The following is a 12,745-nucleotide window of genomic DNA, read 5'->3' as shown; positions in this document are numbered from 1 at the left end:
GAGGAGGAGGGGTAGGACTGGCTAGATGGTTGTTATGATAGAGAGGTGGAGGGGTAGGACTGGCTAGATGGTTGTTATAGAGAGAGGTGGAGGGGTAGGACTGGCTAGATGGTTGTTATGATAGAGAGGAGGAGGGGTAGGACTGGCTAGATGGTTGTTATGATAGAGAGGAGGAGGGGTAGGACTGGCTAGATGGTTGTTATAGAGAGAGGAGGAGGGGTACGACTGGCTAGATGGTTGTTATAGAGAGAGGTGGAGGGGTAGGACTGGCTAGATGGTTGTTATAGAGAGAGGTGGAGGGGTAGGACTGGCTAGATGGTTGTTATGAGAGAGAGGAGGAGGGGTAGGACTGGCTAGATGGTTGTTATAGAGAGAGGAGGAGGGGTACGACTGGCTAGATGGTTGTTATAGAGAGAGGGTGGAGGGGTAGGACTGGCTAGATGGTTGTTATGATAGAGAGGAGGAGGGGTAGGACTGGCTAGATGGTTGTTATAGAGAGAGGTGGAGGGGTAGGACTGGCTAGATGGTTGTTATGATAGAGAGGAGGAGGGGTAGGACTGGCTAGATGGTTGTTATAGAGAGAGGAGGAGGGGTAGGACTGGCTAGATGGTTGTTATAGTGAGAGGAGGAGGGGTAGGACTGGCTAGATGGTTGTTATAGAGAGAGGTGGAGGGGTAGGACTGGCTAGATGGTTGTTATAGAGAGAGATGGAGGGGTAGGACTGGCTAGATGGTTGTTATGATAGAGAGGTGGAGGGGTAGGACTGGCTAGATGGTTGTTATAGAGAGAGGAGGAGGGGTAGGACTGGCTAGATGGTTGTTATGATAGAGAGGAGGAGGGGTAGGACTGGCTAGATGGTTGTTATAGAGAGAGGAGGAGGGGTAGGACTGGCTAGATGGTTGTTATAGAGAGAGGAGGAGGGGTAGGACTGGCTAGATGGTTGTTATAGAGAGAGGTGGAGGGGTAGGACTGGCTAGATGGTTGTTATGATAGAGAGGAGGAGGGGTAGGACTGGCTAGATGGTTGTTATGATAGAGAGAGGAGGGGTAGGACTGGCTAGATGGTTGTTATAGAGAGAGGAGGAGGGTAGGACTGGCTAGATGGTTGTTATAGAGAGAGGAGGAGGGGTAGGACTGGCTAGATGGTTGTTATAGAGAGGAGGAGGGGTAGGACTGGCTAGATGGTTGTTATGATAGAGAGGTGGAGGGGTAGGACTGGCTAGATGGTTGTTATAGAGAGTGGAGGAGGGGTAGGACTGGCTAGATGGTTGTTATGATAGAGAGAGGAGGAGGGGTAGGACTGGCTAGATGGTTGTTATAGAGAGAGGAGGAGGGGTAGGACTGGCTAGATGGTTGTTATGATAGAGAGGTGGAGGGGTAGGACTGGCTAGATGGTTGTTATAGAGAGAGGTGGAGGGGTAGGACTGGCTAGATGGTTGTTATGATAGAGAGGAGGAGGGGTAGGACTGGCTAGATGGTTGTTATAGAGAGAGGAGGAGGGGTAGGACTGGCTAGATGGTTGTTATGATAGAGAGGAGGAGGGGTAGGACTGGCTAGATGGTTGTTATAGAGAGAGGTGGAGGGGTAGGACTGGCTAGATGGTTGTTATGATAGAAAGGAGGAGGGGTAGGACTGGCTAGATGGTTGTTATAGAGAGAGGTGGAGGGGTAGGACTGGCTAGATGGTTGTTATAGAGAGAGGAGGAGGGGTAGGACTGGCTAGATGGTTGTTATAGAGAGAGGAGGAGGGGTAGGACTGGCTAGATGGTTGTTATGATAGAGAGGAGGAGGGGTAGGACTGGCTAGATGGTTGTTATGATAGAGAGGAGGAGGGGTAGGACTGGCTAGATGGTTGTTATGATAGAGAGGATGAGGGGTAGGACTGGCTAGATGGTTGTTATAGAGAGAGGAGGAGGGGTAGGACTGGCTAGATGGTTGTTATGATAGAGAGGAGGAGGGGTAGGACTGGCTAGATGGTTGTTATATAGAGAGGAGGAGGGGTAGGACTGGCTAGATGGTTGTTATAGAGAGAGAAGGAGGGTAGGACTGGCTAGATGGTTGTTATGATAGAGAGGAGGAGGGGTAGGACTGGCTAGATGGTTGTTATGATAGAGAGGAGGAGGGGTAGGACTGGCTAGATGGTTGTTATGATAGAGAGGTGGAGGGGTAGGACTGGCTAGATGGTTGTTATAGAGAGAGGAGGAGGGGTAGGACTGGCTAGATGGTTGTTATAGAGAGAGGAGGAGGGGTAGGACTGGCTAGATGGTTGTTATGATAGAGAGGAGGAGGGGTAGGACTGGCTAGATGGTTGTTATAGAGAGAGGAGGAGGGGTAGGACTGGCTAGATGGTTGTTATAGAGAGAGGAGGAGGGGTAGGACTGGCTAGATGGTTGTTATAGAGAGAGGAGGAGGGGTAGGACTGGCTAGATGGTTGTTATAGAGAGAGGAGGAGGGGTAGGACTGGCTAGATGGTTGTTATGATAGAGAGAGGAGGAGGGGTAGGACTGGCTAGATGGTTGTTATGATAGAGAGAGGAGGAGGGGTAGGACTGGCTAGATGGTTGTTATGATAGAGAGAGGAGGGGGTAGGACTGGCTAGATGGTTGTTATAGAGAGAGGTGGAGGGGTAGGACTGGCTAGATGGTTGTTATAGAGAGAGGTGGAGGGGTAGGACTGGCTAGATGGTTGTTATGATAGAGAGGAGGAGGGGTAGGACTGGCTAGATGGTTGTTATGATAGAGAGAGGAGGAGGGGTAGGACTGGCTAGATGGTTGTTATGAGAGAGAGGAGGAGGGGTAGGACTGGCTAGATGGTTGTTATAGAGAGAGGAGGAGGGGTAGGACTGGCTAGATGGTTGTTATAGAGAGAGGAGGAGGGGTAGGACTGGCTAGATGGTTGTTATAGAGAGAGGAGGAGGGGTAGGACTGGCTAGATGGTTGTTATGATAGAGAGGTGGAGGGGTAGGACTGGCTAGATGGTTGTTATGATAGAGAGGAGGAGGGGTAGGACTGGCTAGATGGTTGTTATAGAGAGAGGAGGAGGGGTAGGACTGGCTAGATGGTTGTTATAGAGAGAGGAGGAGGGGCAGGACTGGCTAGATGGTTGTTATAGAGAGAGGAGGAGGGGTAGGACTGGCTAGATGGTTGTTATGAGAGAGAGGTGGAGGGGTAGGACTGGCTAGATGGTTGTTATAGAGAGAGGTGGAGGGGTAGGACTGGCTAGATGGTTGTTATAGAGAGAGGAGGAGGGGTAGGACTGGCTAGATGGTTGTTATAGAGAGAGGTGGAGGGGTAGGACTGGCTAGATGGTTGTTATAGAGAGAGGTGGAGGGGTAGGACTGGCTAGATGGTTGTTATAGAGAGAGGTGGAGGGGTAGGACTGGCTAGATGGTTGTTATAGAGAGAGGAGGAGGGGTAGGACTGGCTAGATGGTTGTTATGATAGAGAGAGGAGGAGGGGGTAGGACTGGCTAGATGGTTGTTATGATAGAGAGGATGAGGGGTAGGACTGGCTAGATGGTTGTTATAGAGAGAGGAGGAGGGGTAGGACTGGCTAGATGGTTGTTATGATAGAGAGGAGGAGGGGTAGGACTGGCTAGATGGTTGTTATAGAGAGAGGAGGAGGGGTAGGACTGGCTAGATGGTTGTTATAGAGAGAGAAGGAGGGGTAGGACTGGCTAGATGGTTGTTATGATAGAGAGGAGGAGGGGTAGGACTGGCTAGATGGTTGTTATGATAGAGAGGAGGAGGGGTAGGACTGGCTAGATGGTTGTTATGATAGAGAGGTGGAGGGGTAGGACTGGCTAGATGGTTGTTATAGAGAGAGGAGGAGGGGTAGGACTGGCTAGATGGTTGTTATAGAGAGAGGAGGAGGGGTAGGACTGGCTAGATGGTTGTTATGATAGAGAGGAGGAGGGGTAGGACTGGCTAGATGGTTGTTATAGAGAGAGGAGGAGGGGTAGGACTGGCTAGATGGTTGTTATAGAGAGAGGAGGAGGGGTAGGACTGGCTAGATGGTTGTTATAGAGAGAGGAGGAGGGGTAGGACTGGCTAGATGGTTGTTATAGAGAGAGGAGGAGGGGTAGGACTGGCTAGATGGTTGTTATGATAGAGAGAGGAGGAGGGGTAGGACTGGCTAGATGGTTGTTATGATAGAGAGAGGAGGAGGGGTAGGACTGGCTAGATGGTTGTTATGATAGAGAGGAGGAGGGGTAGGACTGGCTAGATGGTTGTTATAGAGAGAGGTGGAGGGGTAGGACTGGCTAGATGGTTGTTATAGAGAGAGGTGGAGGGGTAGGACTGGCTAGATGGTTGTTATGATAGAGAGGAGGAGGGGTAGGACTGGCTAGATGGTTGTTATGATAGAGAGAGGAGGAGGGGTAGGACTGGCTAGATGGTTGTTATAGAGAGAGGAGGAGGGGTAGGACTGGCTAGATGGTTGTTATAGAGAGAGGAGGAGGGGTAGGACTGGCTAGATGGTTGTTATAGAGAGAGGAGGAGGGGTAGGACTGGCTAGATGGTTGTTATAGAGAGAGGAGGAGGGGTAGGACTGGCTAGATGGTTGTTATGATAGAGAGGTGGAGGGGTAGGACTGGCTAGATGGTTGTTATGATAGAGAGGAGGAGGGGTAGGACTGGCTAGATGGTTGTTATAGAGAGAGGAGGAGGGGTAGGACTGGCTAGATGGTTGTTATAGAGAGAGGAGGAGGGGCAGGACTGGCTAGATGGTTGTTATAGAGAGAGGAGGAGGGGTAGGACTGGCTAGATGGTTGTTATAGAGAGAGGTGGAGGGGTAGGACTGGCTAGATGGTTGTTATAGAGAGAGCAGGAGGGGTAGGACTGGCTAGATGGTTGTTATAGAGAGAGGTGGAGGGGTAGGACTGGCTAGATGGTTGTTATAGAGAGAGGTGGAGGGGTAGGACTGGCTAGATGGTTGTTATAGAGAGAGGTGGAGGGGTAGGACTGGCTAGATGGTTGTTATGATAGAGAGAGGAGGAGGGGTAGGACTGGCTAGATGGTTGTTATGATAGAGAGGAGGAGGGGTAGGACTGGCTAGATGGTTGTTATGATAGAGAGGTGGAGGGGTAGGACTGGCTAGATGGTTGTTAGGATAGAGAGGAGGAGGGGTAGGACTGGCTAGATGGTTGTTATAGAGAGAGGTGGAGGGGTAGGACTGGCTAGATGGTTGTTATGATAGAGAGGAGGAGGGGTAGGACTGGCTAGATGGTTGTTATAGAGAGAGGAGGAGGGGTAGGACTGGCTAGATGGTTGTTATAGAGAGAGGAGGAGGGGTAGGACTGGCTAGATGGTTGTTATGATAGAGAGGAGGAGGGGTAGGACTGGCTAGATGGTTGTTATGATAGAGAGGAGGAGGGGTAGGACTGGCTAGATGGTTGTTATGATAGAGAGGATGAGGGGCAGGACTGGCTAGATGGTTGTTATAGAGAGAGGAGGAGGGGTAGGACTGGCTAGATGGTTGTTATAGAGAGAGGTGGAGGGGTAGGACTGGCTAGATGGTTGTTATAGAGAGAGGAGGAGGGGTAGGACTGGCTAGATGGTTGTTATAGAGAGAGGAGGAGGGGTAGGACTGGCTAGATGGTTGTTATGATAGAGAGGAGGAGGGGTAGGACTGGCTAGATGGTTGTTATGATAGAGAGGAGAAGGGGTAGGACTGGCTAGATGGTTGTTATGATAGAGAGGTGGAGGGGTAGGACTGGCTAGATGGTTGTTATGATAGAGAGGAGGAGGGGTAGGACTGGCTAGATGGTTGTTATGATAGAGAGGAGGAGGGGTAGGACTGGCTAGATGGTTGTTATGATAGAGAGGAGGAGGGGTAGGACTGGCTAGATGGTTGTTATAGAGAGAGGAGGAGGGGTAGGACTGGCTAGATGGTTGTTATAGAGAGAGGTGGAGGGGTAGGACTGGCTAGATGGTTGTTATAGAGAGAGGAGGAGGGGTAGGACTGGCTAGATGGTTGTTATGATAGAGAGGTGGAGGGGTAGGACTGGCTAGATGGTTGTTATGATAGAGAGGAGGAGGGGTAGGACTGGCTAGATGGTTGTTATGATAGAGAGGTGGAGGGGTAGGACTGGCTAGATGGTTGTTATGATAGAGAGGAGGAGGGGTAGGACTGGCTAGATGGTTGTTATAGAGAGAGGAGGAGGGGTAGGACTGGCTAGATGGTTGTTATAGAGAGAGGAGGAGGGGTAGGACTGGCTAGATGGTTGTTATAGAGAGAGGTGGTGGGGTAGGACTGGCTAGATGGTTGTTATAGAGAGAGGAGGAGGGGTAGGACTGGCTAGATGGTTGTTATAGAGAGAGGAGGAGGGGTAGGACTGGCTAGATGGTTGTTATGATAGAGAGAGGAGGAGGGGTAGGACTGGCTAGATGGTTGTTATGATAGAGAGAGGAGGGGTAGGACTGGCTAGATGGTTGTTATAGAGAGAGGTGGAGGGGTAGGACTGGCTAGATGGTTGTTATAGAGAGAGGTGGAGGGGTAGGACTGGCTAGATGGTTGTTATGATAGAGAGGAGGAGGGGTAGGACTGGCTAGATGGTTGTTATGATAGAGAGAGGAGGAGGGGTAGGACTGGCTAGATGGTTGTTATAGAGAGAGGAGGAGGGGTAGGACTGGCTAGATGGTTGTTATGATAGAGAGGAGGAGGGGTAGGACTGGCTAGATGGTTGTTATAGAGAGAGGAGGAGGGGTAGGACTGGCTAGATGGTTGTTATAGAGAGAGGAGGAGGGGCAGGACTGGCTAGATGGTTGTTATAGAGAGAGGAGGAGGGGTAGGACTGGCTAGATGGTTGTTATAGAGAGAGGAGGAGGGGTAGGACTGGCTAGATGGTTGTTATAGAGAGAGGAGGAGGGGTAGGACTGGCTAGATGGTTGTTATAGAGAGAGGAGGAGGGGTAGGACTGGCTAGATGGTTGTTATGATAGAGAGGAGGAGGGGTAGGACTGGCTAGATGGTTGTTATAGAGAGTGGAGGAGGGGTAGGACTGGCTAGATGGTTGTTATGATAGAGAGAGGAGGAGGGGTAGGACTGGCTAGATGGTTGTTATAGAGAGAGGAGGAGGGGTAGGACTGGCTAGATGGTTGTTATGATAGAGAGGAGGAGGGGTAGGACTGGCTAGATGGTTGTTATAGAGAGAAGTGGAGGGGTAGGACTGGCTAGATGGTTGTTATGATAGAGAGGAGGAGGGGTAGGACTGGCTAGATGGTTGTTATGATAGAGAGGTGGAGGGGTAGGACTGGCTAGATGGTTGTTATAGAGAGAGGTGGAGGGGTAGGACTGGCTAGATGGTTGTTATAGAGAGAGGAGGAGGGGTAGGACTGGCTAGATGGTTGTTATGATAGAGAGAGGAGGAGGGGTAGGACTGGCTAGATGGTTGTTATGATAGAGAGGAGGAGGGGTAGGACTGGCTAGATGGTTGTTATGATAGAGAGGTGGAGGGGTAGGACTGGCTAGATGGTTGTTATAGAGAGAGGTGGAGGGGTAGGACTGGCTAGATGGTTGTTATGATAGAGAGGAGGAGGGGTAGGACTGGCTAGATGGTTGTTATGATAGAGAGGAGGAGGGGTAGGACTGGCTAGATGGTTGTTATAGAGAGAGGAGGAGGGGTACGACTGGCTAGATGGTTGTTATAGAGAGAGGTGGAGGGGTAGGACTGGCTAGATGGTTGTTATAGAGAGAGGTGGAGGGGTAGGACTGGCTAGATGGTTGTTATAGAGAGAGGAGGAGGGGTAGGACTGGCTAGATGGTTGTTATAGAGAGAGGAGGAGGGGTACGACTGGCTAGATGGTTGTTATAGAGAGAGGTGGAGGGGTAGGACTGGCTAGATGGTTGTTATGATAGAGAGGAGGAGGGGTAGGACTGGCTAGATGGTTGTTATAGAGAGAGGTGGAGGGGTAGGACTGGCTAGATGGTTGTTATGATAGAGAGGAGGAGGGGTAGGACTGGCTAGATGGTTGTTATAGAGAGAGGAGGAGGGGTAGGACTGGCTAGATGGTTGTTATAGAGAGAGGAGGAGGGGTAGGACTGGCTAGATGGTTGTTATAGAGAGAGGTGGAGGGGTAGGACTGGCTAGATGGTTGTTATAGAGAGAGATGGAGGGGTAGGACTGGCTAGATGGTTGTTATGATAGAGAGGTGGAGGGGTAGGACTGGCTAGATGGTTGTTATAGAGAGAGGAGGAGGGGTAGGACTGGCTAGATGGTTGTTATGATAGAGAGGAGGAGGGGTAGGACTGGCTAGATGGTTGTTATAGAGAGAGGAGGAGGGGTAGGACTGGCTAGATGGTTGTTATAGAGAGAGGAGGAGGGGTAGGACTGGCTAGATGGTTGTTATAGAGAGAGGTGGAGGGGTAGGACTGGCTAGATGGTTGTTATGATAGAGAGGAGGAGGGGTAGGACTGGCTAGATGGTTGTTATGATAGAGAGAGGAGGGGTAGGACTGGCTAGATGGTTGTTATAGAGAGAGGAGGAGGGTAGGACTGGCTAGATGGTTGTTATAGAGAGAGGAGGAGGGGTAGGACTGGCTAGATGGTTGTTATAGAGAGAGGAGGAGGGGTAGGACTGGCTAGATGGTTGTTATGATAGAGAGAGGTGGAGGGGTAGGACTGGCTAGATGGTTGTTATAGAGAGTGGAGGAGGGGTAGGACTGGCTAGATGGTTGTTATGATAGAGAGAGGAGGAGGGGTAGGACTGGCTAGATGGTTGTTATAGAGAGAGGAGGAGGGGTAGGACTGGCTAGATGGTTGTTATGATAGAGAGGTGGAGGGGTAGGACTGGCTAGATGGTTGTTATAGAGAGAGGTGGAGGGGTAGGACTGGCTAGATGGTTGTTATGATAGAGAGGAGGAGGGGTAGGACTGGCTAGATGGTTGTTATAGAGAGAGGAGGAGGGGTAGGACTGGCTAGATGGTTGTTATGATAGAGAGGAGGAGGGTAGGACTGGCTAGATGGTTGTTATAGAGAGAGGTGGAGGGGTAGGACTGGCTAGATGGTTGTTATGATAGAAAGGAGGAGGGGTAGGACTGGCTAGATGGTTGTTATAGAGAGAGGTGGAGGGGTAGGACTGGCTAGATGGTTGTTATAGAGAGAGGAGGAGGGGTAGGACTGGCTAGATGGTTGTTATAGAGAGAGGAGGAGGGGTAGGACTGGCTAGATGGTTGTTATGATAGAGAGGAGGAGGGGTAGGACTGGCTAGATGGTTGTTATGATAGAGAGGAGGAGGGGTAGGACTGGCTAGATGGTTGTTATGATAGAGAGGATGAGGGGTAGGACTGGCTAGATGGTTGTTATAGAGAGAGGAGGAGGGGTAGGACTGGCTAGATGGTTGTTATGATAGAGAGGAGGAGGGGTAGGACTGGCTAGATGGTTGTTATAGAGAGAGGAGGAGGGGTAGGACTGGCTAGATGGTTGTTATAGAGAGAGAAGGAGGGTAGGACTGGCTAGATGGTTGTTATGATAGAGAGGAGGAGGGGTAGGACTGGCTAGATGGTTGTTATGATAGAGAGGAGGAGGGGTAGGACTGGCTAGATGGTTGTTATGATAGAGAGGTGGAGGGGTAGGACTGGCTAGATGGTTGTTATAGAGAGAGGAGGAGGGTAGGACTGGCTAGATGGTTGTTATAGAGAGAGGAGGAGGGGTAGGACTGGCTAGATGGTTGTTATGATAGAGAGGAGGAGGGGTAGGACTGGCTAGATGGTTGTTATAGAGAGAGGAGGAGGGGTAGGACTGGCTAGATGGTTGTTATAGAGAGAGGAGGAGGGGTAGGACTGGCTAGATGGTTGTTATAGAGAGAGGAGGAGGGGTAGGACTGGCTAGATGGTTGTTATAGAGAGAGGAGGAGGGGTAGGACTGGCTAGATGGTTGTTATGATAGAGAGAGGAGGAGGGGTAGGACTGGCTAGATGGTTGTTATGATAGAGAGAGGAGGAGGGGTAGGACTGGCTAGATGGTTGTTATGATAGAGAGAGGAGGGGTAGGACTGGCTAGATGGTTGTTATAGAGAGAGGTGGAGGGGTAGGACTGGCTAGATGGTTGTTATAGAGAGAGGTGGAGGGGTAGGACTGGCTAGATGGTTGTTATGATAGAGAGGAGGAGGGGTAGGACTGGCTAGATGGTTGTTATGATAGAGAGAGGAGGAGGGGTAGGACTGGCTAGATGGTTGTTATAGAGAGAGGAGGAGGGGTAGGACTGGCTAGATGGTTGTTATAGAGAGAGGAGGAGGGGTAGGACTGGCTAGATGGTTGTTATAGAGAGAGGAGGAGGGGTAGGACTGGCTAGATGGTTGTTATAGAGAGAGGAGGAGGGGTAGGACTGGCTAGATGGTTGTTATGATAGAGAGGTGGAGGGGTAGGACTGGCTAGATGGTTGTTATGATAGAGAGGAGGAGGGGTAGGACTGGCTAGATGGTTGTTATAGAGAGAGGAGGAGGGGTAGGACTGGCTAGATGGTTGTTATAGAGAGAGGAGGAGGGGCAGGACTGGCTAGATGGTTGTTATAGAGAGAGGAGGAGGGGTAGGACTGGCTAGATGGTTGTTATAGAGAGAGGTGGAGGGGTAGGACTGGCTAGATGGTTGTTATAGAGAGAGGTGGAGGGGTAGGACTGGCTAGATGGTTGTTATAGAGAGAGCAGGAGGGGTAGGACTGGCTAGATGGTTGTTATAGAGAGAGGTGGAGGGGTAGGACTGGCTAGATGGTTGTTATAGAGAGAGGTGGAGGGGTAGGACTGGCTAGATGGTTGTTATAGAGAGAGGTGGAGGGGTAGGACTGGCTAGATGGTTGTTATAGAGAGAGGAGGAGGGGTAGGACTGGCTAGATGGTTGTTATGATAGAGAGAGGAGGAGGGGTAGGACTGGCTAGATGGTTGTTATGATAGAGAGGATGAGGGGTAGGACTGGCTAGATGGTTGTTATAGAGAGAGGAGGAGGGGTAGGACTGGCTAGATGGTTGTTATGATAGAGAGGAGGAGGGGTAGGACTGGCTAGATGGTTGTTATAGAGAGAGGAGGAGGGGTAGGACTGGCTAGATGGTTGTTATAGAGAGAGAAGGAGGGTAGGACTGGCTAGATGGTTGTTATGATAGAGAGGAGGAGGGGTAGGACTGGCTAGATGGTTGTTATGATAGAGAGGAGGAGGGGTAGGACTGGCTAGATGGTTGTTATGATAGAGAGGTGGAGGGGTAGGACTGGCTAGATGGTTGTTATAGAGAGAGGAGGAGGGTAGGACTGGCTAGATGGTTGTTATAGAGAGAGGAGGAGGGGTAGGACTGGCTAGATGGTTGTTATGATAGAGAGGAGGAGGGGTAGGACTGGCTAGATGGTTGTTATAGAGAGAGGAGGAGGGGTAGGACTGGCTAGATGGTTGTTATAGAGAGAGGAGGAGGGGTAGGACTGGCTAGATGGTTGTTATAGAGAGAGGAGGAGGGGTAGGACTGGCTAGATGGTTGTTATAGAGAGAGGAGGAGGGGTAGGACTGGCTAGATGGTTGTTATGATAGAGAGAGGAGGAGGGGTAGGACTGGCTAGATGGTTGTTATGATAGAGAGAGGAGGAGGGGTAGGACTGGCTAGATGGTTGTTATGATAGAGAGAGGAGGGGTAGGACTGGCTAGATGGTTGTTATAGAGAGAGGTGGAGGGGTAGGACTGGCTAGATGGTTGTTATAGAGAGAGGTGGAGGGGTAGGACTGGCTAGATGGTTGTTATGATAGAGAGGAGGAGGGGTAGGACTGGCTAGATGGTTGTTATGATAGAGAGAGGAGGAGGGGTAGGACTGGCTAGATGGTTGTTATAGAGAGAGGAGGAGGGGTAGGACTGGCTAGATGGTTGTTATAGAGAGAGGAGGAGGGGTAGGACTGGCTAGATGGTTGTTATAGAGAGAGGAGGAGGGGTAGGACTGGCTAGATGGTTGTTATAGAGAGAGGAGGAGGGGTAGGACTGGCTAGATGGTTGTTATGATAGAGAGGTGGAGGGGTAGGACTGGCTAGATGGTTGTTATGATAGAGAGGAGGAGGGGTAGGACTGGCTAGATGGTTGTTATAGAGAGAGGAGGAGGGGTAGGACTGGCTAGATGGTTGTTATAGAGAGAGGAGGAGGGGCAGGACTGGCTAGATGGTTGTTATAGAGAGAGGAGGAGGGGTAGGACTGGCTAGATGGTTGTTATAGAGAGAGGTGGAGGGGTAGGACTGGCTAGATGGTTGTTATAGAGAGAGCAGGAGGGGTAGGACTGGCTAGATGGTTGTTATAGAGAGAGGTGGAGGGGTAGGACTGGCTAGATGGTTGTTATAGAGAGAGGTGGAGGGGTAGGACTGGCTAGATGGTTGTTATAGAGAGAGGTGGAGGGGTAGGACTGGCTAGATGGTTGTTATAGAGAGAGGAGGAGGGGTAGGACTGGCTAGATGGTTGTTATGATAGAGAGAGGAGGAGGGGTAGGACTGGCTAGATGGTTGTTATGATAGAGAGGAGGAGGGGTAGGACTGGCTAGATGGTTGTTATGATAGAGAGGTGGAGGGGTAGGACTGGCTAGATGGTTGTTAGGATAGAGAGGAGGAGGGGTAGGATTGGCTAGATGGTTGTTATAGAGAGAGGTGGAGGGGTAGGACTGGCTAGATGGTTGTTATGATAGAGAGGAGGAGGGGTAGGACTGGCTAGATGGTTGTTATAGAGAGAGGAGGAGGGGTAGGACTGGCTAGATGGTTGTTATAGAGAGAGGAGGAGGGGTAGGACTGGCTAGATGGTTGTTATGATA

Source organism: Salmo salar, chromosome 02 (assembly GCF_965601325.2).
Source record: "Salmo salar chromosome 02, fSalSal1, whole genome shotgun sequence".
Lineage (NCBI taxonomy): Eukaryota > Metazoa > Chordata > Actinopteri > Salmoniformes > Salmonidae > Salmo > Salmo salar.
This window is presented reverse-complemented; position numbering follows the sequence as displayed.